This window comes from Acinonyx jubatus, chromosome A1 (assembly GCF_027475565.1).
Source record: "Acinonyx jubatus isolate Ajub_Pintada_27869175 chromosome A1, VMU_Ajub_asm_v1.0, whole genome shotgun sequence".
Classification (NCBI taxonomy): Eukaryota; Metazoa; Chordata; class Mammalia; order Carnivora; family Felidae; genus Acinonyx; species Acinonyx jubatus.
The window spans coordinates 27,400,760-27,427,712 of NC_069380.1; the positions used below are offsets into that span (position 1 = coordinate 27,400,760).

The following is a 26,953-nucleotide window of genomic DNA, read 5'->3' on the forward strand; positions in this document are numbered from 1 at the left end:
CGTTTTCTTTTTGAACAGTCCACTGTTTAACGGTGGAGCTTACAAAGGATCATAGATAATTTCTTTTTTCCCCTCAAAGAAATACATCCTCTAAAGTGAGGGTTTTAAAGGCAAATGAAGGCAAACTGAGGAACCTTTTCAGTACACGTATTGCCATGTCATTGTGCCATCTTCTGGAGCAGAGGCTACAGGGAGACTGGTGCCGCTGCAACTCACATGTCCCAGCAAGCTGCTGCTTACGACTCCTTTGCTTCGCCTCCCAGAGCTGCGTGCATGCACTCAGGGCCTCTCTTGTGCCCAAAGAACTCTGTTGCAGCCAAGCTGTAGGAACTGTCCAGTCATCAGAGGGAAGACGTCTCCGTTTCTACATAAATGCTACGTGAGTGATCCCCACTGTATTATGAACTGGTTAGACCTTTTAATTACTATGAGTTAGAAACCATAATGGTGCCGAAATGGAACGGAAATTGTGCCTCCGTATTGGGGCCGCAGAAACAGATGAGAGAGGAATATTTGAAAGGGAACGTTGTGAATTAGGAAAGATCAGAGATCACAATTTAAATACAGTATTTATATTCCAGTCTGTTTTGAATATGGGATGTGGAGACACAAAGATAAGTGGTAATTTCTGTCGTCAGGATACAGTTTCTTCCTCATGGTATCGTGGAAGTGATGGGAATCTTGTGAGGAAGTAGTTGTGGCATTTTAGGATTTCTGCTAGCCAAACAGAAAGCTTGGAATGCTAACACAAGTACTCAACACTTAGAGAAGGCAGATTTCAATGAATTCAAGACAAGATGGTTATCATTCTATTACTGAAGGGGGAATTCAAAGGGATAGGTAAGCTTTCAAAATTATAGTCTGTCTTTGCAATTACACGTTATCCATGCTGAAGACCAAAAGTGAGGGCATCTACAGCCAACATGGAAGCACTCTCTCTGAGAAACTCAGATTTAAAAAGGGCACGTGCCAAAAAGTGGAAAGACCTATCACCAAAAATTATGTGAAAGAGAGGCAATGGCCAGTAACAGGGAACAGAAGGACCAAAGGCCAGAGTGTGCTGAGGCTTTTGAGAAAGAAAAAAAAAAAGGGGCAGGATAATGGAGGACTTACAACTTCAGAGTGAGAACAAGAAGGAAGAGGCAGGCCGTGTTGCTTGCGGCCAATGGTGTGATGTTGATGGATAACGTGAAGAAAGCAGAACTTGTTTCCTGCTGTTTTTCCTGTCTTCTCTGTCAAGGAGAGCTGTCTTTGGACTAAACAGGGTAGAATGAACGTTGTTAAGAGTTGGAGGCCCAAGATGGGTGAAGAGATTCTGTGCGAGCCATGCGTTGTTTGTAAATGAGCCCAAGGTGCTGGCTCTGAATGCATTTCAGTGCAGGGCTCTGAGAAAATGTGCCAGTGAGTTTACCCACCCACGCAGGGAGAGCTTTGAGGGTGGAGGAAGGGAGAAAAGCAGGCTGGCTGAAGACAGGTAAATTCCACCACCTGGGAACTGTGGAATCCACACTTGGAAAGGACCTTAGATACCCAGTTCATTCCCTATCTGATACATTATTACATGTACGAGTAGGTGTTCTATGGATATTCAAGGGCGTATTTGATAGGCCCAGCTTATCTGTCTAGTATTTGATCCCTTTCCTTAGCAGCACAAAAAGCCCTTAATGTGGACATTGTTTCCCAGTTGTCAAATAATCCATTCCTTTCTCCCTTTATGTTCTCTTTCCATAAACATTTGTCGACTGTACATTATGTTGTATTGTCTAGGAAGATAAATAGGACATAGTTCTTGCCCTATAGTTCTTTAAAAATATATGAATTTACTTATTTGTTTATCCAACAAAGATTGACTGCCCCAATGTGTGCTGGGCACTCTTCCAGGTACTGGAAATAGGATTTTAAATAAAACCACAGCCCTGCCCTCATGAAGCTTATATTAGAGGACAGATAGAGGACTAGCAATAAACATAATATCTAAATTCTATAGTCTACTTGGAGGTGTATATGCCATAAGAGACGTGTCAACAGATGAGTCTGGTGACGGCTCTTTGGGGACAGCGGGTGCACAGAGGAAAGAGGAGTAAATTCTCCTGAGGTGCTTGAGGAGGACCTGATCAGTGAACTGAATCTTGAAAGATGAATAGTTTTGAAAATAGCTGGTTGCTTTAGGGGAGGAGCGGAGCTGGCATTCCAGGAAGTAGGAGATACTTGATCAAAGAAGTGTGAATGGAAACAGTAGAATGTGTTAGAAGACGTCTGAGGAATCAGCATCATTTCATTTGATATCGACAAATAGAGGTAGAGATGTTTTTTTCTCCTTTTCCTCTCTCTCCTCCCTCTTTCATCCTCCTGCTCTCTCTTCTTCTTCTTGTAGTGATTAATACTGTTGACTCCTTTGGAGTTTACCATCAGCTAAAATCCTGAATGTTTCCACTCACATTATGCCTGAGCCATATCACCCTAGTCTTTCTGTGTGGGAATACTTTGTATTCTCAATAATCTTTTATGAGTTCATGTTGTGTGTATTTTACGTTTTGGAAAAGAGTTGAAGTAACTGAAGTAATTAGACCAGAGAAGAGAAAACTCCAGAAACGGATAAAAGTCGTCTCCTCACAGTTGAAGATCCATCATCGGGAAGAGAGCTCTGTTTTCTCTTTTTGTGGCTGATCTTACTAGTGGGTGGGACGTCAGGGATGTAGAGTTCAACTCCATGCCAAGAAGAGCCTCTGGAAGTTCATTTGAGAAAAGGCCAGCTGCATTTTTCAAAGCTGCATTTGGATCTCCAGGAATCTGTTGGAGAGATGGGGAAGTCTTGGGCAAAATACAGACTCCAGGGCCCCATCATGGACTTTGTGAGTAGGGGCAGGCATCTGTATTATAATAGGCTCCCAAAGAAATCCTATGCATACTGAGAATTTTAGGGAAAAGAGTTAATCATCTCTTCTTTGAGAGTCCTTTGCATCTTGGGAGCCTTTGTCCCTAGAAGGGGGAGTCAGAGAACATTCATTTTCTTTAAAGTGTGAGGAACCTGATGACTGTGGGTGTCGTCATAGGGTGATCATAGTATTTACCACTCAAACCAGAACACTTTTGAGAAGGAAGAAAGTGCTGAAAGTAACCATGTGTTTTTTGAAATATTTATTTAATGACTGATAGTTTCATTATGTTGATGAACCCATAAAAGTTATATTCAAGAATTGTTTAAAAATAGTTTTTCCCAAAACGTGTAATAACATAACTGCATACAGTAAACTTTAATACGACTTTATATTGAAAAGTAAACATTAAAAAATATCAGAATCCTTATTCACCTCTTAAATCAGTTCCTTAAAACACATATATCTCACATACCACGGTACTGTATTTGTTCTGAAGCAAGTGGGATTTTTTTTTCTTATATGATCTTGTTATGTTGAACCAAAAGTTACCTGAATTTTTCTTCAAAATTACATTTTATGGCTAACAAATTTGAGATGAACCTTCAGTTAACCTTTCTGTAGACCATATTGTGTTGGAGACTGTACTTTCTCTAGCATACTAATAGGATCAGAACACATTCTAAGTGGATGATATTCTCAATTCTAATGCAGTTTCAAGGGTATTCTTGCTTCCATTCCTTTCCTCAAAGAGTATTTTTACAAGGCAAAGCTTATCAAATTAGTTCTCTATTGTACCATGTTTATATTTTGCAAAAACTTATTTCTCAGCTTTACCCTAGTCTGGTACAACGGAAGATAGGAAGGAACTCTGTAAAAAAATTCTCTCTACAAACGGAGATATTCCAAAATGTAGTTCTAGAACTGCATATTTAAATCTTACACATCATCTGAGCTGCCATTATTTAATTTGTTCAGTTCTTCCCTTGCCCTTGTGGGCACAAATTTTAGCGTCTTGCTGTTTTTAAACCTCATTACCAATAATCCCAATTTGCTGAAATTCTAGACAACTGAAGTTTGATCATCTGCTCACTGAAAATGTTGATAACAACTTCTCCAAAACGGATTTAGAAGGATATGGCCCAAATCTAGAAGGCTTATTTATAAAGAGTTCAACCCCATCATAGGACACTTAGATTGACTTACAAATTATTTTCTCAAAGGCTCACATTTTTCTAAAATCCTACTTATGGCAGCCAGCAAAAAGAGAAACCACACATTGCTTGGTATTCAAAATCAGACTTTTCACAAAAAGTGTGTGGTTCAGTTATTCCAAGTACTATATACGTTATGCTATTTATAAACTCCTCAGCCATTGCTTATTTTGACAACTTGAGTACCATGTTGCACCACACTTAATTCCAAGCACATTTCTACTCCATCAGTGTTTTTCGCAAAAATGGGGTTTTACCATGGTACTGGGCTCCATCAAAATTTGTACTTATATCAGTATGCAAGGATAACTTTTTTTTTTTCAAATGTTTATTTTTGAGACAGAGAGAGACCGAGCATGAATGGGGGAGGGTCAGAGAGAGAGAGGGAGACACAGAATCCGAAACAGGCTCCAGGCTCTGAGCTGTCAGCACAGAGCCCGACGCGGGGCTTGAACTCATGAACCGCAAGATCATGACCTGAGCTGAAGTCGGATGCTCAACCGACTGAGCCACCCGGGCGCCCCAAGGATAACTTTTATCTGTCGTTTGAACTCTCTAGGAACTGAATTTACGGCAGCAGTGACTCATTTAACAGAGTTTATCATGGCATTGCACCCTGGTAATGTCAGGTGTTTACCTTCAACAGAATGAAATCCCAAATGCTTTACTGGTACCATGAATTAAAAAAAAAAAAAAGAATTGGGGTGCCTGGGTCGTTTGGGCAAGTGACTTCGGCTCAGGTCATGATCTCATGGTTTGTGAGTTCGAGCCCCGCGTCGGGCTCTGTGCTGACAGCTCAGGGCCTGGAGCCTGCTTCGGATTCTGTGTCTCCCTCTCTCTGCCCCTCCCCCACTCATGCTCTGTCTGTCTCTATGTCAGAAATAAATAAACTTAAAAAAAAAGGAATCATTATGGAAAATGACTGTTTTCTAGTTTGTAGCTTCTGATTACATTTCTGTAAAAGTGACGTCATTTAATTAACTTGAAGCGCTCTTCTGCCAGGGGAGCCAGCACATGAACAGCTGTCTTCACTTTTTCTATGTGCCCAAGAACAATAGAATGAAATTGATACAGTAAGTTGATTAATAAATAGAATACAGAGACATTAATAAATTAATAATAAATAATTACTAGAATAAAACTGTAGAGCAACGTTTACTTGGTCTAGATGAAAGTCTTGCTTTCCTGCATATTTTCCACAGCTGCGCGTGTCAGGTCATTGTGTTCCGGCACAGTCTTTGGGAGCTGACACCGACACTTGAGCAGATGTGCGTCTTCTGGTTTTTGTGGGATCAGCGATAGCATGTGACTCCTCTAGTAGAGGGTAAGTGTCGATCAGCCTTTTGGAATTTATAGGTTTGTCACGGACTTTCTCATGAATAGAGTATTTGGTTTTCCATCAAACAGTCCTTTTCCTCTTTTTAACCCATTAATGCCCAAACGTTCGTTGCCAATTTTTAAAGTGCCACCGCGTAACCACACAATTTAATAGATGTAGATTCATCCTGCATGCCGTTAATGTTAAACCCACTGTAGGAAGAGTATTTGGATTTGTTTCCATATGCTATGTGATGGGACTGCTCAGTGCCCATTACCCATGTTTCACATACATTTAGACTAAGATTTCCCTGGTTTTCCACTGTACCCAATGGTGACCTGCTGACTTTGGGTAGCTCTCATGTTAAGACGGCAGAGGCAGCTGCACCAAATCTCCTCTTATCATTATCCCAGATGGATGAGAGCTCTTCCCAGCTGCTGGTGTTCTGTCACTTTCTTTGGTAAGTGAGCACCCCACAAGCCATCCTGGAAGGGGAGGTGTTACATTGGGTTGCGGGTTGAATTATTCAGAAGAAGATGCCGAGAGGAAGTTTGGGGTCTATTTTGGGGATCAAGAGGAAAGGGGAAGAGCAGAATTGCGTAGAGGAAGATGTCCAGATGTCATACAGGCTTGACAAAGCCTAGGCTAAACTAGCTGGGAACTCTGGAGTAAGGGTAACCCCTCGGAGGTGTTCGTGTTTGGCCAAAGAGCTGGACTTACACACACCCGCTTCTTACTTGGTCACCAGGTGTGGGCTGTCCTGGAAGGTGTGTGAACTTCGATGGGGCCACTCTCTGAAGCTGAGGCTGACCCTGAAGAGGCTGACAGAGGCTGGCTGTTCACTGTGCTGCCCACACCTGGCCAGCAAGTTCCACCTTGAAGAAGCATCTCGACATCAGAGAGCCTGCCATACATTGTGTCTAGACAAGATTGGAAAAAATGAGATCGATTACCTCCGGGCATCCTCTGATCTAACCAGAGTAAGAACTCCGTTCACTACATAAGTGTCTCGTGTGCTACCAGACGTGTAGAAAGCCGAAAGCACCAAGTGGCACCGGTCATTGCTGTGAGCTGCTTGGAAAGTCAACTGTGAGATGGAGATGAGCATCCAGGAGTTTGTTGGGGCGTGTTCTTGGGACCACCCACTCTGGGAGGGGAGCGAGGGAGGTGGCCTGGGCAGGAGGAGAAGCTGGCCTGTGAGGGGGGCCTCAACACAAGCCAACCCAAGCTCCCGTGGGGAGCCTCGAAGCCGGGCCAGGCTTTTCTACCTCTCCATAAACAAGTCATTGAACCTGGGCACCCTGGGAAGAGGACGTGGCCATGTTGAGATGCCACTTTTCATCTGAAGCAAGTCTGAGGAGGGCTGATGGCTGGGGCTTTCTCCAGAAGCCCTCCTGGAAGCTTCAGGAATAATCCTGATGGGTCTCTGAGGGGTACCTCACAGCATCCCCACTGGAAGCGGACTGAGCCTGTCCCGGCTAACTTAGGCCACTGCTACTGTTGCCGCTGCTGCTGCCACCCCTGCTGTTACTTAAAGAATCCTGAACAAATGCTGAAAAGAGGTCACGCCTGAGACAGCAGCTATACACGCGGCTGTCCCTGAGCAAATCAGGAGGCAGCCACCCTGTCTGTAGCAGAGTTCAAGGCATGATTTCCAGGAGAAAGGACGACTTACATTTACCAGCCTTGAAAGGTAAGGTGCCGGTTCAGAAATCTTGAATTTGCACTTGTGTCTCACTTAAATGCAAAAGGATTTAAGTCGGTTATTTCATGTTTGTCTAGAGCGTGACGGTGCTTTCTTTATTTTGCAGTATTTGCTTCCATTTTCAGCAGCCCCCTTTCTGATCCTCGTGTCTACTGCCCTGTCCTGATCACTCAGTAGAACCCGCCACTGGCCAGGGCTGCGTGGCTGCAGGTTGCAGCATGCCCAGTGCCTGCACTGTTGGCCCCCGCTCTGCCCGTGGCCTTGCTCTCCCTTAGGCTGTGAGCAGAGCATTTTTTCACAGCTGCCATAAGATGTAGACACTCATCCCCACCGATCCTTTCAAAGAGCCCAGGGACCCCAGGCCGCTCCAAGTGAGATGCTTCTGCCAAAAGAACGCAGGGAGAGTGGCTCTGGCTACCAGAGGGAGGCTGGAGCATTTCCTTTCGTGATGAGCTCAAAGCAGGGTTGAGAGGAGGTTAAAATACCTTTTGTTAGCTCTCAGTCATTGTCATGGCTGCCACACAGTGTTGTGGAATCATGAGGGAGGAGGACAGAGCAGAAGGAGTTTGGGACACAGATGTCAGCAGGCGTGGGTCCCAGCCCCTCTCAGCCTCTGATATTCTGGTTCTCCCTGGACGGATAAGGTCTTATTCACCCTACACGCGTTGCCTAGGAAAGTGTTAGGTTCACGGTGGGCGCTCTTGAGCGTGTGCCTTTGTTTTCAGGGTTTTCCACCCCTGACACAGCTTGTGTAAAGAAAGAGTAGGTGCGGGGAAAAAAAGCTAAGGAGTTCTGGATTTCCATTCATGATGCACATTCTCTACCCCCACCCAAAGCACAATACCTTCCCTTGAAGCGGGTATCTTGCAGCCCGCTGAAAAGATGTCTCCCAACCTCATACATCTGCCCGAGGGAAATGCTTATTTGGAATTGCTGGACACACATGTGTTCCCCCTCAGAGCACACTTTATGTCCGGGAGAATAGAGTTCTGTGATTATTCAGGCCGAAATACTGCTTCTTCACCGTTCTCTCTTGTTATCCTACTAGATACATGCCTACTAGATACATGCCCAGCCTTTCTTTCTGTTCTACATGTATTTGTGCTGCATTTTGTGTAATTTCTTCAAATATATTTGGAGTTTACTAATTTTCTCTCGAGCTGGTTCTCATCTACTATAACCTGTTCATTGATATCTCACATTTTGAGATAATTATGTCCTCAAAGTTGATCCATGCTGTAGCATACGAGAGGATTTCTTTCTTTTTTTTTTTTAATTTTTTTTAACGTTTATTTATTTTTGAGACAGAGAGAGACAGAGCATGAACAGGGGAGGGGCAGAGAGAGAGGGAGACACAGAATCTGAAACAGGCTCCAGGCTCTGAGCTGTCAGCACAGAGCCCGACGCGGGGCTCGAACTCACGGACCGTGAGATCATGACCTGAGCCGAAGTCGGATGCTTAACCAACCGAGCCACCCAGGTGCCCCAGGATTTCTTTCTTTTTAAAAGCTGAATAATACTCCATTGTTTGTATATACCACATTTTCTTTATCCATTCATCTGTTTATGGACACCAAGGTTGTTTCCATTTCTGGTGAGTAATGCTTTATGAACATGGAAGTGCGTGTATCTCTTTGAGATCCTGACTTCAATTCTTTTGGATAAATATCCTGAACTAGGACTGCTGGGTCATACAGTAGTTCTATTTTTAATATTTTGCGGACCCTCCATACTGTTTTCTGTAGCAGCTGCACTATTTTATATTCCCTCTAACAGCACGTAGGGGTTCCAGTTTCTCCACATCCTCACCAGTGCTTGTTATTTTTTGTTGTTTTTTTTTTTTGAGAATCGCCATCTTAATAGGCGTGAGGTGCTCTCTCATTGTGGTTTTGACTTGTGCTTCCCTGATGAAGCGTGATGTTGAGAATCTTTTCATATATATGTTGACCCTCTGTATGTCTTTTGTAGAAAAAAGCCTATTCAGATACTTTGCCCATTTTTATAATTGGGTTATTGTCTTTTTTGCTAGAGTTGTAGGAGTTCCTTATGTATTTTGGATATTAACCCCTTATCGTATATATGGTTTGTAAATATTTTCTTCTATTCCATGGGTTGCCTTTTTACTCTGTTGGCGGTTTCCTTTGCTTGTTTGTGTAGTTTCACTTGTCTGTTTTTCCCTTTGTTGCCTTATCTAAGAAATCATTGCGGATCCCATGTTACAAAGCTTTCCTCTATGTTTTCACCCAGGAGTTTTATAGTTTCAGGTCTTACAGTTAAGTCTAATCCATTTTGAGTTGATTTTTGTGTATGGTGTGGGGTAAGAATCCAACTTTGCTCTTTTGTATATGGATATCCAGTTTTCCCAGCACCATTTGTTGAAGAGACTCTCCTTCCCCATCATATAGTAGCGACACCCTGTCAAAGATCATTTGGCCATATATGTGTGGGTTTATTTCTGGGCTCTTCTGCCCCCTTGGTCTCTATGTCTGTCTGGATGCCAGTACCACTCTGTTTCGATTTCCATAGCTTTGTAATGTGTTTTGAAGTCAGGAAGTATGAGGCCTCTAGCTCTGTTTTGTAGATTGTTCTGGAATAACTATTTTTTTTAAGGTTTAAAGATAATATGTGTTTTTGTCTTTAACTTGTCTCCTTTTTTCCTAGTTCTTGGCTCTTCCGTTTTAGTTTTAGTTCTTATTGTATAATCTTTTCACATTGTCTTGTCAACTACCCTAGAATATGTGGTGTTAAATCCAATGGTCGTGTCTGCTATTCTCTTTCCAGTAATTTCATTTCTTGTGTGTTTTGTAATTTTTTATTGCAAATTCCTTTTAAACTGGGGTTGTTTTTCCCATGTCAGGGACATACTCCCTTGTGGCTCAATTTTGCATTTACTTTTCTTGGACTTCAGGGGGTCCCTTGTACTAGAGTAGGTTTTGTAACATTCTCTTGGTTTGCATTTATTATATTCTTTGGGCATTGTAATTTCTGATACCATATCTGGTGTGGGGTTTTAATTTCATGGAAGATTTTATTTGTTTTCTACTTAGATTCTCAGCAATTTGTAAGGTTTTTTCTTTCCCTTTCCTGAGCTGATGGGTAGGATTTTTCTAAGCCTCTTTCTGAAGAGAAGGAAGTCCTTTCCAGAAGTTTACTCTGTGCAGGATTCTTATTTTTTTAGCTTCCTGCCTCACACCGCCCCCGGGGCATTATCTCCTTTTCTCAGTGCAAGGTAAAGCCTCTGCCTTTAGCTTCCTGGTGGACTGTGCAGACCTGTGCTCCTGTGGGCTCTTCTTTCATCAGTTGTCAGAATTACCAGTCTGGTTTCGGGTTCTTTTTCCTGGGTTTCCCTCTCCTCCTTGCTCTCTCCTTTCCTGTTCTCCCCACTTCCCTTCTTCATCTGAGTTGATAATGTATTCTATACAATTGCTCAATGTTTTTACGTAGCATTGCTGTGTTTTCAACAGGATCAGTAGTATCTGTTTGTGGTGGTAATGGCGATGGAAGGATGCAAATGACTTCAGTTTATGTTGCCCAAGGATCTTGGGTGATGTTCTGAGAATGAAATAAATCTTGTCTCTCTCCAGATTAAAGTCTGCTGATGACTTGCTATTGCATTTAGATAAATAAACTCCAAACTCCTGATTTTGGCTGAAAATATCCCATAGGAGTCGATTCCTATTTTTCTTTGCAACCAGAGCTCATGGTACATTCCTGCCCCCACCCCCAAACCCCGACTCCCCTTAGTCAAAGCAGCCTTCCTTCTTGCCTTAGTGTCATTGTTCCTTCTACCTGGAATGGCTGGTCCCTAGGTCTTTGCATGGACATCTCCATCTCGACATCCAGATGGAAGAATTGCCACCTTCCTAAAAAGGTTTTCCTTGTTGCCTGTCAAAAGTAGGCTCTCACTCCCTCCTCTCATGTCCACTTATTTCATAGTCTTTTTTTTTTTTTCAACGTTTATTTATTTTTGGGACAGAGAGAGACAGAGCATGAACGGGCGAGGGGCAGAGAGAGAGGGAGACACAGAATCGGAAACAGGCTCCAGGCTCTGAGCCATCAGCCCAGAGCCCGACGTGGGGCTCGAACTCACGGACCGCGAGATCGTGACCTGGCTAAAGTCGGACGCTCAACCGACTGCGCCACCCAGGCGCCCCAGCACTTATTTCATAGTCTTAATGACACTTATCACTTTGTTAATCCGTATCAGTTTATGTTTTTTGCTTAGTTACTGTTTATTTTGGAGGCCGGCTGTCAGGGATTGCTGATGGAGGAGGAAAGAAAAAATCGAGGATGAATCCTGGATCTGGGGCTTGAGCAAGTGAGCAGACTTCTGTAAGAGAACTAGTGTGAAATGGAAATCAAGAGTTCTCTTTTCATGTTTGTGATTCCTTATATTTGTGATTCCTAGTCTTCATCCCTAATGGACAAATCATGTGGGAAGTTAGATATAAAAGTCTGGAGCTCAAGCAGAAGTCAGAGATGAAGATAAGCATTTGGGCATCATCAGGATATAGATAATATTTAAAGCCATATGGCTAAATGGTAGTACCCAGGGTAAGAGTGAAGTGTCCTCAGAAAAGAGAAGGTGGTCCGGTCAAAGCTTCAAGGTTATACCATTGAACCAATAAATGCAAACAAGGGAGGGTCTCTTGATAAAGAAAGTAAACAGCATGGTCAAAACTTTGTCTAATTAGCTTAACTCAGAAGTTTGATGCATGGAACCACCAATGATGGCCACTATAGATTTTCAGAGGAGGAGAAATAAACTTCATGGAGTCCCTGTCCAATGTGACTTAACCTCCTCAAACAAATGTGCATAAGGATTTCACGAATATGTTCTTTCACCCTTTTTCATAAGGATTGGTGTGGGGGGGGGGGGAGTCTGACAGAGATGACACGTGGATATTGTCCAAAACAAAGTTGTGTTAGAAATCTCTGGGCAGCTTCATCTTCTCAGTATCCTCAAAGGCTACTGAGAATGGACCAGAAGAGCATTTTCTTCCCTCATTTTGGGGAGACTAAGTTACGCATTTGAGCAACTTATTTGTACTTTAGAGGAACAGGATGATATTGCTGAATTCCTTCAGACAATTTGGTCCAAGGTGGGAATAATGCTCTGATGTTTTGAGATGTGTGATAAGGTTGAAGAATTGTCAACCATAGTCCTGGTAATAGAATGAACAGTCTCTCTGTCTGTTCCGACTTCCTTGAGCTACAGATCACCGTCTCGCTTTTAAATCTAAGTTACTTACTGCTCTCATTGTCTTCTGGACTTATTTAGGCTATAAAAGGTTTGCCTAGAGATATGGATGGTTTATGCAGATGGTGTGGTTACCGCTGTGCAATATATCCATGCCTTTGCTTTACGATTTCAGTCAAAACAAAATTAAAGGCTCATAATCACCCTTGTTCAGGAAGCACTGAGGAATATTTTAAAGTTCACATTTTCATTGATCTTTCATCAAGAATAGGAATAAAGTTCCAAATGAGATGCATTTTCTATAATGCATGTGGCGCCCTGTCCTGAAATAGCTATTGTTTTTGTCATTGTGATTTGCTGGCCAGACAGTTGGATATTAAACAATAAAAAATAAGTTTTTGTACGTGACATTTTGCTTTTGGGTAACTAGCAACCTCAACTCCCAGGCATTAAGATTAGTATATTCATCTCCACAGGTGTCCAGAAATGAAATGAAAGGTCACCTAAAGCAGTAGACACACTTCATTGCTATTACACCCCAAACTTCCTCCAGTAAAATATTTTATTAAAATTAAATGAAAAACCAAAACCTGCACAGTGGTTGTTCAGACAGCTTTAATGGGCTTCAGGAGGGAGTGCACTCCCAACCATTCTGTGGTGGATATTTTATTATGTGCAAGAATATTATACTGTTCTTTCCTCATCTTTTTGGCTGTGTGTTGAATCAATTAAATTGCAGCTTATAAATTTCGGCTTAAAATCTCTGAGAAAATAGCTTTTGTTTCTATTTATAGATGCAGTATGTACTTCCTGAAGATGGTTTCTCTCGCGCTGAATCATTCTCTCCTTTCTCCTCATTTGGTTGTTCATTTAGCAAATATTCACTTATGTGCTGAGTTACTGTGTGTGTTCTGAAGGTGACAGTTGTGAGCAAGGTAATCAAAGTCCCTAGGCCCTTATGGAGTTTATAATTTAGCCAAGTAGACAGGTGTAGCACCAAAAACAACGGTAACAGCTATAACTTGTTCTGCTTATTAAATGTTTACTATTTGCCAGATCCTGTTCTAGGTGAGTTCATGTATTACCTCACTTAGTTATGACAATACAATGTGGGAAGACCTATGAGCTAGGTTCCACTATTATGCCCATTGTATGGAAGAGGAAGTAGAGGCAGGGGGAAATGTTAAGTAACTTGCCCAAGGCCACACAGCTCAAAGTGGCACTGACAATACAAGGTGACCAGTGTTGTGATGGGGGTACGTTCAGAATATTGTGAAAGCCTGGATTAGAGGCTCCTGACCTGATGTCTTAGACTTCTTCTTGGGCTGCCATAACTAAAGTACCATAGACTAGGTGGCTTAAACAACAGACCTCTATTTTCTCATAGTTCTGGAGTCTGGCAAGTCCAAGATCAAAGTTAGTCTGGGTTCCATTTCCAGCGAGGGCTTTCTTTCTGGCTTGCAGACAGCTGCTTTCTTATTGTGTCCTCACATAGCAGAGAGGAAAGAGGTCAGCTCCCTGGAGTCTCATAAAGACACTGGTCCTATAATGAGGGCCCCCTCCTCATGACCTCATCTAAACCCAGTTACCTCCCAAAGGCTCTATCTCCAAATACAATCACATTGAAGTTTAAGGCTTCAACAGTAGAATTTTGAGGGTGGACATAATTTAGTCGACAGCAGCTGGTTTTAGAAGTTTTTCAGGTCAAGGATTATAGATTCCTTTCCAGATCAGAAATAATATTTAATAGCTATTAATGAGACAACTTAATATATGTATCTGCTAGATCCCAGTGGCATCATAATGGGTTACTATATGACCTTTAGCTTTTTAACGCCATTAAGCCTTGGTTTTCCCATCTGAAAGTTGGGAGGAGAGTTATGTTGCTGTCACACTTATGTATATACAGCACTTATGTATATATGGTGTGCATTTCTATATGGCGTTGTTTATGTGAATGGTGAGGTGTGCATGTATGTGTGTGGCTGGGGCCAAGCGATCTTTTTTTTTTTTTTTTTGGCACTTTCAAATGTACAGCACTTTTAAAAATAAAGTAGGTGTATATTATCTCATGAGATCATCACAGGTGAGCTGTTACTTTTATTCTCATTTTTCCATGTGTAGAAAGTGAGGTCAAGAGGTCCAGTTTCTTTTCCAAGGTCATGCAGTGTGTATGAACCAAGGTAAGGTGTCAACAATAGACCTCCGATGCCTGGGTCAGTGCTACCCCTCTGCCTCACGGCTTCCTGGTGCTGATGCACGTTCTGACTGCCACTTGCTTTGAAAAAGATGTTCGTTCTCTCCTGTATGCTCAGCAGACATTTCCTTTTGGTTCCTTGCCATCCATGACTGTGTCACAGTGGTGAGTGTTTCAGTGGATTTTTGAAGCATTGATTTCCAGCCAGCCCCCATCCCAAACACCTGACCACACACCCACTTCTGTTTGCTTCACTTCAGTTCACTGCGAGCGGCTACGGGAGCTCCTCGTTTGTTCTCGCCCAGTTTACATGCAGCTTTCAGAGTTTTATGGTGGCCATGAGGCCCCAGTGCGAGGACAACAGCTTCAGAAACGTGAGCAGGTCGTGCTGTTTCATTTATATCATTTCATATAAATCTATGCATTGGATCATAGCATCATGCCTTTTTTTAAGCGAAATATTTTTCTTTATCTGCCCTTTCTACTCTTTCCCAACCCATATCAGCCTCTACACCCAGCTAGTCCATGTTTATAGTCTAGCTTGTGCTCAAATAATTCTCAGTGCTCATCTTATGAAGTCACATGTAAACGTACATATATGTGTGTTTATATATACACACATATGTTTATATACATGTATGTGTTTACATATGTGTTTGTTTATATATGTTTGTATTTATATAACATATATGTGTGTGTGTGTGTGTATATATATATATATATATATATATATATATATATATATATATATATTACAGAACAGGTCATCGTTTTGTAAATAACCCCAAAATGGGTTCTTTATTATGATTGTTATGTGTACTTTACTTCATCTTGCTCTTTTCACTCAACAAGAAAGCATGAAAATTGCTCCAGGTCAACTGTCAGAGTTCTAATCTGTTCTTTTATTCTTTATTTTAAAGATGGATTCTTTATTGTAAAGAATAAAAGATGGAGAAAATAACATGATGAATCCCCACTGCCCATCACCTGGCTTCAACAATTATTGGTGCTTTATTTTATTTCATATATTCCACCTAACTTTAAAATATTTTCATTTTTTGCTGGAATATTTTTAAGCAAACCTAGGCTTTATGTTATTTTTATCAGATAAATACTTTAATATGAATCACTGATGGAGGTGTTTAAAAAAACATAACCATAATAACCATTATCACTTAAAGCCAAATTTATAATAGTTCTTTATGGTTAAATCCCCCTGATTTCCTCAAAAATGTCTTTTTTTTATGATCAGTTTGTTTGAGGATTCAGAGCCAGACATTGTGTTTTCATGATATGGCTTATAAATCTCTTTTAAATTTACAACTTTCCCTTCCTCTCTCCCTTTAATGCCTCTGTTATTGAGGAAACCAGGTTAATTCCCTTGTAGAATTTCCCATCTTCTAGATTTGGCTTCCTGTATCCTTATAATGTGATTTAACACCTTTTTCTACCCTGTGTTTCCTTTAGGTGCTTGAATATAAAGCATTGACTAGATTCACGTTCCATTTTTTTTTGGCAAGAACACTGAATAGCAGGTGTTGCATACTGCCTGCTGCATCACATTAGGAAAAACAGAAAGTGGGTGGGCCTAGTTTAAGTGAGGCTGAAATTGATCAGCTGTTTCAGGTGTGGTCAGCTTTATTTCTCCCATACAAACTTCCCAAGAACCCAATTTTGTGAGGACTAAAGGAAAATGACACTTCTTCAGGTGGATAGACATTTTCTCCTCTGCTTCCTGGAGCTGATTTTTAACCAGTTGCGAGGCTGATACCCTTCCCTCCTTGCCTCTCGTGGTTGGAGAAGAGGCCGATCATCAGACAGTGGGCAATGGAGGAAACAAAATTTATTGAGAGCTCTCGGCTCTGTGACTAGCAATAACCATTCCTGGCTGGTTACAAAGTTCCCCAGATACACTGTGCTATATAACCCTGATTTTCTAGGTCATTGTAAATTCACAACACTACCCTAACTCTGCCAACTGGCCCTCTTTTCAGTATCTACATAAAAAAGAAAGCTCCTGGTAACACTCTTAATGCTTTTGATAATACTTATTGACTTTACAGAAAAACTTTTATTATAGCATAATATACATTACAGAAAAGTACATATACGTGTACAACTTGATGAATTTCTACACACCGAACACACTCATATAACCAGCATTTGGATCAATAAATAGTACATCATAAGCACCCCAGAAGCCTCTTTATGCTCCTTGGAGTGTCTCCCCTTTTACCTGCAAGGATAACTATTATCCTGCTCCCTAAAAGCATAGATTAATTTTGCTTGGCTTTGCACTTACATAAATGGAATTGTAGAGTATATATACTTTTGCATCTGGCTTATTTCTGTCAACATTTGTGGCATTCAGCCATCTGAATATATGCAATTGTAGATTGTTCATTCTCATTGTCATATGGGATTCTGTTGTGTGTTTCTACCTACCAGAGAGACTTTTGGTCATGGTGTATGCGGTATGTTCTTTATTAGATAACGCCAAGTAGTTGTCCAAAGCAGTTGTACCAAATCACACACCCACCAGCAGATGGGCCACATTTGATATTTTCTATCTTTTTTCATTTATAAGGACATAATTTTCAGTTGGAAGAAGATTCCCAGAGTAGAAAAGACTTTCTAATACCAGCCTCCAGGTTCTGTTTGAGTGTAGCGATACAAATGGGGCAGGTTAGACTGGGCCTCTAACAACATCCTCCTTTATTTCACTGATGATAGAGGATGAATGGGTCGGATGGATACACATAGCCTTGCTTATCAGCAAGGAGAAGAAGCTTATGGGCTTAGTGATTTAAGAGCAGCCAACTTTATTATCATATAAGTTTTATGACAAAAATAAAGACAGTAAAAAAAAATTCAACATTATGGAACTATAACACAGTAATATTTTTTGAGTTCCCTCATCCACAAACATATATGAATTTTATATGGTTACAGTCATAATCTAGATATAATTTTATATTATGCTTTTTTGAAAAGATACTATATTTGAATCACATTCTCCTGATGTTTCAATGTTTATTCATTATATGTTTAGACCATTTCTGAAGTTTTGCTATTCTCTACAGGTCTGAAGAACATACCTTTATGAGCTTACCTCTTCTTCTTTTTTTTTAATTGATTATTTTTTTAACTTTATTTATTTTGAGAGAGAGAATATCTTAAGCAGGCTCTGTGCTGTCAGTGTGGAACCTGATACAGGGCTAGAACTCAGAAACTATGAGATCATGACCTGAGCCAAAATCAAGAGTTGGATGCTTAACCTGCTAAGCCACTCAGGCACCCATAGGCTAAGTTCTTAAGAGTAGGATTACTAAGTAGAAAATTGTGTTTTTTTGAGGCTTGATTTATCATGCATTTTTCTTTACAAGGCTTTCCACCGTCTGTACCAGTGGAATCCAGCCTTCTTGGAAACCACAAAAGCTTAGTTTTATTTATAAGCAACAAAAACTTTGTTAGGTTCATAAATAAATAAAATATATAGCATATTGTAAAAAGGAAATTACTTGTATTTTGAAGATTTAAAACTCTTTTTCTTGGCATTATTTATGCCAAATGAATAAGCAACCCAACTTTCTACTATTTGGCCAATAGATAAACAAATGTGGTACATCCATATAATGGAATAGTATTTAACAATTAAAAGGAAGGAATCACCGATACGTGTGGCAGGATGGATGAATCACGAATAATTATGCTGAGTGAGAGAAGCCATATAAAAAAAGAGTACATACTTCATGAGTCTGTTATATAGAACTCTATAAAATGCAAACTAATGATAGTGACAAAAAGCGGATCAGTGGTTGCCTGGGGACATGAGGTGGGGGTGGAGAAGGGCAAGAAGAAACGGTTACAGAGGAGCACATGGGAACTTTTGAGGGTGATGGGTATGTATATTATCTTGATTGTGGTTATAGTTTCATGGGAATATACTTATGTCAAAACTTATTAAATTTGTACACTGTAAATATGTGTGGTTTATCGCATATCAATTATACCTCAGTTAAACTGTTTCTTGCCCAAATTTCTTGCCCAACATTTCCAGCTGTTTGAAGCTCAAAAACTTGATTTATCCACGTTGCCATGAGGAGCATCAGTTGCAGTTAATTCATTATTATTATGCAGTAGTGTGGGTTTAAGGGACACAAACCCATTACACTACATGATGATGATAATTAATAGCGATTCATGCCCCTGATTTTGGGTCCCCCCCCCAAAAGATATGTTCAGTCCTAACCCCCAGTACTTATGAATGTGATGTTATTTGGAAACAGGGACTTTGCTGATGTGGCTGAGTTTAGATGAGGTCCTACTGGACGAGGGTGAGCCCTAAATCTAATAATTGGTATTTTTATCAGAGGAGAGGTTACACAAACAGATACACAGAGAGAATGCGATGTGTGGATGGAAATGGGCAGAGATTAGAGTGCTATAGCTCTGAGCCAAGCCCCCCTTGTTTCTGTCTGCTCTGTCCCGAAGGCAATTATGCTGCTGTCGTGTCTTTATATTAACATATGCACTCAGTGGACATCAGAGTATTGTCCATGGGTGCTTGGTTAATCCGGAGTCTGTTCCGTGGGGTCTGGGAGGTCAAACCGACCTTCAGTTTTGCTTCTTTCGCTGTGCTGACATTTGCAGTGATAGTACAAAAGCACGGGTAGGTGAAACTGCTGACGTCTTAGCACGGATCAAGGCCGTGCTGCACCAGGAGACACTGTGTTCTTCATCCACTTGCACTGGCAGAAAACAACAAAAAAAGAGTTTCATTTAAGAATGACCTTGGTGAAGCAGCCAAATTATTTATTTTGTTAAATCTTAATTCTTCACTGCATGTCTTTTCCCTGCATTGTGTGTGATGACATGGGAGTACAAAAAAGTCCTCCTGTTACATACAAAAGTACAAAAAACAAACAAACCAACAACAAAACCAAAAAGCACTTTGCGTAGTTGAGTTGTGAGCCGAACCAGCAGCTTTTCCCAAGAACACCATTTTTATTTGATAGACTCTGGTTATTCAGAATGTCGACTTGGATTTGGGGCAGAAATGCCCTTCCATGCTCAGAGATTCTTCCATCAGAGACAACAGTCTTAGAGATAATGCTTTCTTTACTGAGAATGACATTTCCTGTAAAAGCCTAAGCACAGGTAAGGCCCAGGGAATGCTAGGGATTTGCTTAAGGACACGTAGCAAAAAGTAGCAGTGGGCTTAGAAACCAGCCTCCCTGACTTCCAGCCCACTTCCCTCCCCATTCCACTAAACGAGACAGGTGGCTTTCCATATTTCATGCACCCTCACCTTGAGACAGAGTTAATGCTGCAAAAGAAAGAAATGCCAGGTGGAAAAAGTGACAAGTCAGATATTACACAGCCACTTAATTTTTATTTTGTAATCTTCACAATCGGAGCAACCAAGTAGAATACATAAAGAAGACACTAAAACGTGGCATAATAAAATTCATTTGACCAGGAATATGGGCTTCCATGTTTTTGTCTCCAGCTCATTTTTTTTTCTCATTTTTAATGTCTGCTGTGTTTTGGGTCCAGTGCTCACTTTGGCAAAGGCTACATTTAGCTGAAAATTGAGACATGGTGTGTAGCTGCTATGATTAAGGAATTCAGAATCTTTATCCAATATTAGGCCTTGAGGGTAGAGAGAAATGCTGAGGAAAAAAAAAGATTTCAACCTTGCCATGAACAGATGAATGCCTGAAATAAATATTAACTGTTATTTCTGCAAACTTTCCCACTGTTTTATATACTTCATTTCCCCCCATTTGTGAGTCTACAACGTATTCTGGCAACATTATGGCTTTCTACTCATGATGAGTCTTCTCAGCATGGGCTGGGTCAGTGTTTGTAGCTCAGCTGGCCGGTGCCAGAGTGGAGAGCTTGTCTGATTTGATTCCACCCCAGGCACTGAAGGATTTTCAAGATTTTCCTCTTAATATTTGGCTTTACTTGATAATCCTAGGGCATGCTGGGACGTCTCAGCAAGAGGAAAAAATTAGTAACCACAGGGAGGCCTGTTTGGAGGGTTGTGGGTAAGTATGAAAGCCTATGAGTGTGACTACTAATGACTCTTGAATGTTCTGCTTTTCACAAGATTTTCCTTCAACAAAAAGCGTGTAGGCTTGTGAGGACAGAGGGCTTTTAGAAAACTCAGCCATCCCCAGAACGACAAATATATGATTGAGTCATTTCCCAAGAGAGAAGCCACTAGTCGGTAAGGTATGTGGAGCCATATGGTTTAGCATGCAATTTAGAATTGCAAAAGCAGGAGTTGGCAAAAGGTTGCACAAGATGTTAGCCTCACGTTTTTATCATTATTTTTCTTTCTTTTTTGTTGAGTGCTGACATTGCCCTTGGCATATGCAGGATAGAAGGCATGCTATCTGCCTCTGATCAACATTGGAGAAAGTGCCCAGTTCAGAAACAGGCTTTGCAGCTGAGAACGTGATCCCAAAGGCTTAAAGGTTGTATTGGGGGGGGGGGGGTGGGAGTGGGGGTGCACAAACCAGTTTCTCATGTGTTTTCTTTAGTTTCTGTTTTTTCCTGTTTTTTTTTTTGTTTTGTTTTATTTTGTTTTTGTTTTTATACAGCCACTAAGAATTTCTGTCTTGGAAATGCTTGATAGGCTAGAATCTCCTTTTGTCTGGATGCTCCAGATGTCAGGTGGCCCTATGGAGGAAGTGTGGTAGGGCTGACGGTTTTGCACTGTGCAGTGGATGAGGGAATATTACTGACTGGATGACAAGGCTCTGAGGGAGTCTGTATTTAGAACTAGATTTTTCTGATCAGACAGCAGTTGTGCGAGGCATCTGACAGTGGCTGATCTTGACATGGAGGGGATCCAATCAGAGGTGGTCTGTGCACAGCATGTCCCCTAGAAATACAAGCAGCCTTTCCCCATGACCTTGTACACACAGAGATAACATAGCATGCCAGCCAGGATGACTCAGTGGTGCTCTATCTGCTGAAAGTAACTTCACCTTAATTTAATCGAGTTCGGTTCACTTTATAAGGTTCCTACTAAAACACATGCACGAGGCTTGGACGTAATTAATTCTTGTGACTTAGATATAATTAGCCTCATTTTAAGTTGTAGGAAACTGAGGATTAGAGAGGATAAGTGTCTTATCCAAATTCATGCAACTGGTTCTTACCACATATCTTCATTTTGATAAGACGCACGGCTTTCCTTTCTGTGACAAAAATTCAGTCTCATGCCCTGATTAGTGAGTCTATGACTTCTTTTTTTTTAAAGACTTAATTTTTTCAGAGCACTTCTAAGTGCACAGCAAAATTGAGAAGAAAGTATAGAGATTTCCCATATATACCCTCCCTCCTATGCATGGTCTCCCCCATTGTCAACACCCCCATCCAGAGTGGCACATTTGTTACCATCAGTGAAAGTATACGGACACATCATAATCACTTCAAGTCCATAGTTCACATTGGAGTTCACTCTTAGTGTTGTGCATTCTGTGGGTTTGGACAAGTATATAATGATAAGTATCCATCATTATAGTATCATATAGAGTATATTTCATATAGAGTATTGCCCTAAAAATCCTCTGTGCTTTGCCCATTCATCTCTGTCTACTCCTACCTCTGGCAACCACTGATCATTTTACTGTCTCCATAGTAAGACTTTCCCAGAATGTCATATAGTTGAAATCACACAGTATGTAGCCTTTTCAGATTGGCTACATTTGATTAGTAATCTGCATTTAAGACCCCTCCACATCTTTTTTATGTCAATGAACAAATATGTCTATAATTAAATATTAATACAATAATTTCATAGAGTCTTACATTGCATGAATGTTTCAAGGGTGAGTATCCCCAAATGGAGAGTCTGTTAGAAGCTGTATTGCTTTTTCTTTTTTTAAAGTTTGTATTTAAATTCCAGTTAGTTAATATACAGTGTAATATTAGTTTCATGTGTGGAATGTAGCGATTCAACACTTCCATATAACACGTGGTGCATATCACAACAAGTTTACTTCTTTTTTTCTTTTTTAAAATAATTTATTTTTTAATTTACATCCTTCATTGTATGTATGTGTGTATATGTATATGTATGTGTATACATACATACATACACATACATATACATATACACACACACACCATATCTTCCTTATCCATTCATCCATTGATGGACATTTGGGCTCTTTCCATACTTTAGCTATTGTTGATAGTGCTGCTATAAACATTGGGGTACATGTGCCCCAGGTACATGTACCCCAGGATACAGTATACCTATATGCCTTAGATAAATACTTAGTAGTGCAACTTCTGGGTCATAGGGTAGTTTTATTTTTAATTTTTTGAGGAACCTCCATACTGTTTTCCAGAGTGGCTTCACCAGTTTGCATTCCCACCCGCAGTGCCAAAGAGATCCTCTTTTTCTGCACCGTCGCCAACATCTGTCATTGCCTGAGAATGCTAGCCATTCTGACAGGTGTGAGGTGGTATCTCATTATGGTTTTGATTTGTATTTCCCTGATGATGAGTGATGTTGAGCATTTTCTCATGTGTTGGTTGGCCATCTGGATGTCTTCTTTGGAGAAGTGTCTATTCATGTCTTTTGCCCATTTCTTCCCTGGATTATTTGTGTTTTTTTGGTGTTGAGTTTGATAAGTTATTTATAGATTTTGGATACTAACCCTTTATCTCATACGTTGTTGGCAAATATCTTCTCCCATTCCGTCAGTTGCCTTTTAGTTTTGCTGATTGTTTCCTTCACTGTGCAGAGCTTTTTTTTTTGTTGAGGTCCCAGTAGTTGATTTTTGCTTTTGTTTCCCTTGCCTCTGGAGACGTGTTGAGTACGAAGTTGCTGAGGGCAAGATCAAAGAGGTTTTTGCCTGCTTTCTCCTCGAGGATTTTGATGGCTTCCTATCTTACATTTAGGTCTTTCATCCATTTTGAGTTTATTTTTGTGTATGGTGTAAGAAAGTGGCCCAGGTTCATTTTTCTGCATGTTGCTGTCCACTTTTCCCAGCACCACTTGCTGAAGAGACTGTCTTTATTCCATTGGATATTCTTTCCTGCTTTGTCAAAGATGAGTTGGCCATACGTTTGTGGGTCCATTTCTGGGTTCTCTATTCTGTTCCATTGATCTGTTTGTTTTTGTGCTAGTACCATACTGTCTTGATGATTACAGCTTTATAATATAGCTTGAAGTCCGGGATTGTGATGTCTCCAACTTTGGTTTGCTTTTTCAAGATAACTTTAGCTATTCAGGGTCTTTTCTGGTTCCATACAAATTTTAGTATTGTTTGTCCTAGCTCTGTGAAGAATACTAGTGTTATTTTGATAGGGATTGCATTAAATATGTAGATTGCTTTGGGTAGTATTGACATTTTAACAATATTTGTTCTTCCTATTCAGGAGCATGGAATATTTTTCCATTTTTTTGTCTGCTTCAATTTCTTTCATAAGCTTTCTACGGTTTTCAGTGTATAGATTTTTCACCTCTTTGATTAGATTTATTCCTAGGTATTTTGTGACTTTTGCTGCAATTGTAAATGAGATTTATTCCTTGATTTCTTTTTCTATTGCTTCATTATTGGTGTGTAGGAATACAACCAATTTCTGTGCATTGATTTTATATCCTGCAACTTTGCTGAATTCATCGATCAGTTCTAGCAGTTTTTTTGTGAAATCTTTTGGGTTTTCCATATTGAGTATCATGTCATCTGCAAAGAGTGAAAGTTTGACCTCCTCCTGGCTGATTTGGATACCTTTTATTTATTTATGTTGTCTGATTGCTGAGGCTAAGGCTTCCAATACTATGTTGAATAACAGTGGCGAGAGTGGGCATCCCTGTCTTGTTCCTGACCTTACGGGGAAAGCTCTCAGTTTTTCCCCATTGAGGATGGTATTAGCAGTGGGTCTTCCATGTTTGGCTTTTATGATCCTGAGGTATGATCCTTCTATCCCTACTTTCTTGAGGATTTGTATCAAGAAAGTATGCTGTATTTTGTCAAATGCTTTTTCTGCATCTATTGAGAGGATCATGTGGTTCTTGTCCTTTCTTTCATTGATGTGATGTATCACATTGATTGTTTTGCAGATATTTAACCTCCCTGCATCTCAGGTATAAATTCCACTTGGTCATGGCGAGTAACTTTTTTAATGTATTGTTGGATCCGGTTGGCTAGTATCTTGTTGAGGAGTTTTGCATCTGTGTTCATCAGGAAAATTGGTCTATAGTTCTCTTTTTTAGTGGGGTCTTTGTCTGGTTTTGGAATCAAGATAATGCTTCATAGAAAGAGTTTGGAAGTTTTTCTTCCATTTCTATTTTTTGGAACAGCTTCAAGAGAATAGGCATTAACTCTTCTTTAAATGGTTGGTAAAATTCCTGTGGAAAGGCATCTGTCCCTGAATTCTTGTTTTTTGAGAGATTTTTGATTATTAATTCGATTTCCTTACTGGTTATAGGTCCGTTCAAATTTTCTATTTCTTCCTGTTTTAGTTTTGGTAGTGTATATGTTTCTAGGAATTTTTCCATTTCTTCCAGATTGCCCATTTTATTGGTGTATAATTGCTTGTAATATTCTCTTGTTATTGTTGTATTTCTGCTGTGTTGGTTGTGATCTCTCCTCTTTAAATCTTACTTTTGTTTATTAGGGTCCTTTCCTTTTCTTTTTGATCAAACTGGCTAGGGGTTTATCAGTTTTGTTCATTCTCTCAAAGAACCAGCTTCTGATTTCTTGATTTCTTCTACTGGTTTTTTTGTGTTTTTTTTGTTTTTGTTTTTGTTTTTTTTTTGGTTTCGATACATTGATTTCTGCTTTAATCTTTATTATTTCCTGTCTTCTGCTGGTTTTGGGTTTGTTTGCTGTTCTTTTTCCAGCTCTTTAAGGTATAAGGTTAGGTTGTGTATCTGAGACCTTTCTTCCTTCTTTAGGAAGGCCCAGATTGCTATATACTTCCCTCTTATGACCACTTTTACTGCGTCCCAGAGGTTTTGGGCTATGGTCTTAACCATTTTCATTGGCTTCCATGTGCTTTTTAATTTCATTTTTAACTTCTTGGTTAGACCACTCATTCTTTAGTAGGATGGTCTTTAGTCTTGCGGTTGATTTCGAATTTGATAGCATTGTGGTCTGGAAATATTCATGGTATGATCTTGATCATACCTTGATCAGCCCTCGCTGAGGGCTGCTTTGTGTCCCAGTATGTGATCTATTCTGGAGAATGTTCTAAAGGCACTGGAGAAGAATGTGTATTCTGCTGCTTTAGTTGAAATGTTCTGAATATATCTGTTAAGTCCATCCTGTCCAGTGTGTCATTCAAAGCCACTGTTTCTGTTTAGGTGATCTGTTCATTGCTGTAAGTGGGGTGTCGAAGTCCCCTACTATGATGGTATTATTAATGAGAAGTCCCCTACTATGATGGTATTATTAATGAGTTTCTTTATGTTTGTGATTAATTAATTAATTTGGGACTGCCACATTTGGAGCATAAATGTTTACAATTGTTAGGTCATCTTGGTGGATAGACCCCTTAATTATGATATAATGCCCTTCTTTATCTCTTGTTACAGTCTTTACTTGAAAGTCTAGATTGTCTGATACAAGTATGGCTACTCCAGCTTCCTTTTGGTGACCATTAGCGTGATAGATGGTTCTCCATCCCTTTACTTTCAATCTGAAGGTGTCTTTAGGTCTAAAGTGGGTCTCAACAGCATATAGATGGATCTTATTTTCTTATCCATTCTGTTTCCATACATTTTTTGATTGGATCATTTAGTTCATTGATGTTTAGGGTGAGTACTTAAAGATATGAATTTATTGCCATTATGTTTCCTGTCGAGTTGGGAGTTTCTGGTGGTATTCTCTGGTCCTTTCTAGTCTTTGTAGGTTTTGGTCTTTTTTGTGTGTGTGTGTTTTCTCCCCTCAGAGAGTCCCCCTTAAAATTTTTTGCAGGGCTAGTGGTTTAGTGGTCACGAACTCCTTTAATTTTTGTCTGGGAAACTTTTAATCTCCCCCTCTATTTTGAATGATAGTCTTGCTGGGTAAAGAATTCTTGGCTGCATATGTTTCTGATTCAGCACATTGAGTATATCCTGCCACTCCTTTCTGGCCTGCCAGGCTTCTGTGGATAGGCCTGCTCTGAACCTGATCTGTCTTCCCTTGTAGGTTAAGGACTGTTTTTCCCTTGCTGCTTTCATGATTCTTTCCTTGACTGAGTATTTTGTGAATTTGCCAATGATATGCCTTGTTGATGTTTGGCTTTTATTGAATCTAATGGGAGTCCCCTGTGCTTCCTGGATTTTGATGTCCGTGTCTTTCCCCAGGTTAGGAAAGTTTTCCTCTATGATTTTCCCTCATAACCCTTTTACCCCTTTTTCTCTCTCTTCATATTCTGGGGCCCTTTTGATTCTGATGTTCCTTTTTAACGTCACTGATTTCTCT

The 26,953-nt window shown here is 40.3% G+C and overlaps 1 long non-coding RNA gene across 3 annotated transcripts in view; it reads left to right on the forward strand.

Annotated features, from left to right (window-relative positions):
- Positions 1–4,619: 4,619 nt before the first annotated feature.
- The window catches only part of LOC128314162 (uncharacterized), a 90,876-nt gene continuing 68,542 nt past the window's right edge, over positions 4,620–26,953 (forward strand). For all 3 annotated transcript variants that reach the window (XR_008295660.1, XR_008295661.1, XR_008295662.1), the window contains exons 1-3: positions 4,620–5,414; positions 5,707–5,868; positions 6,157–7,101. This is a non-coding gene — a long non-coding RNA (uncharacterized LOC128314162). The remainder of the gene's footprint in view (positions 5,415–5,706; positions 5,869–6,156; positions 7,102–26,953) is intronic.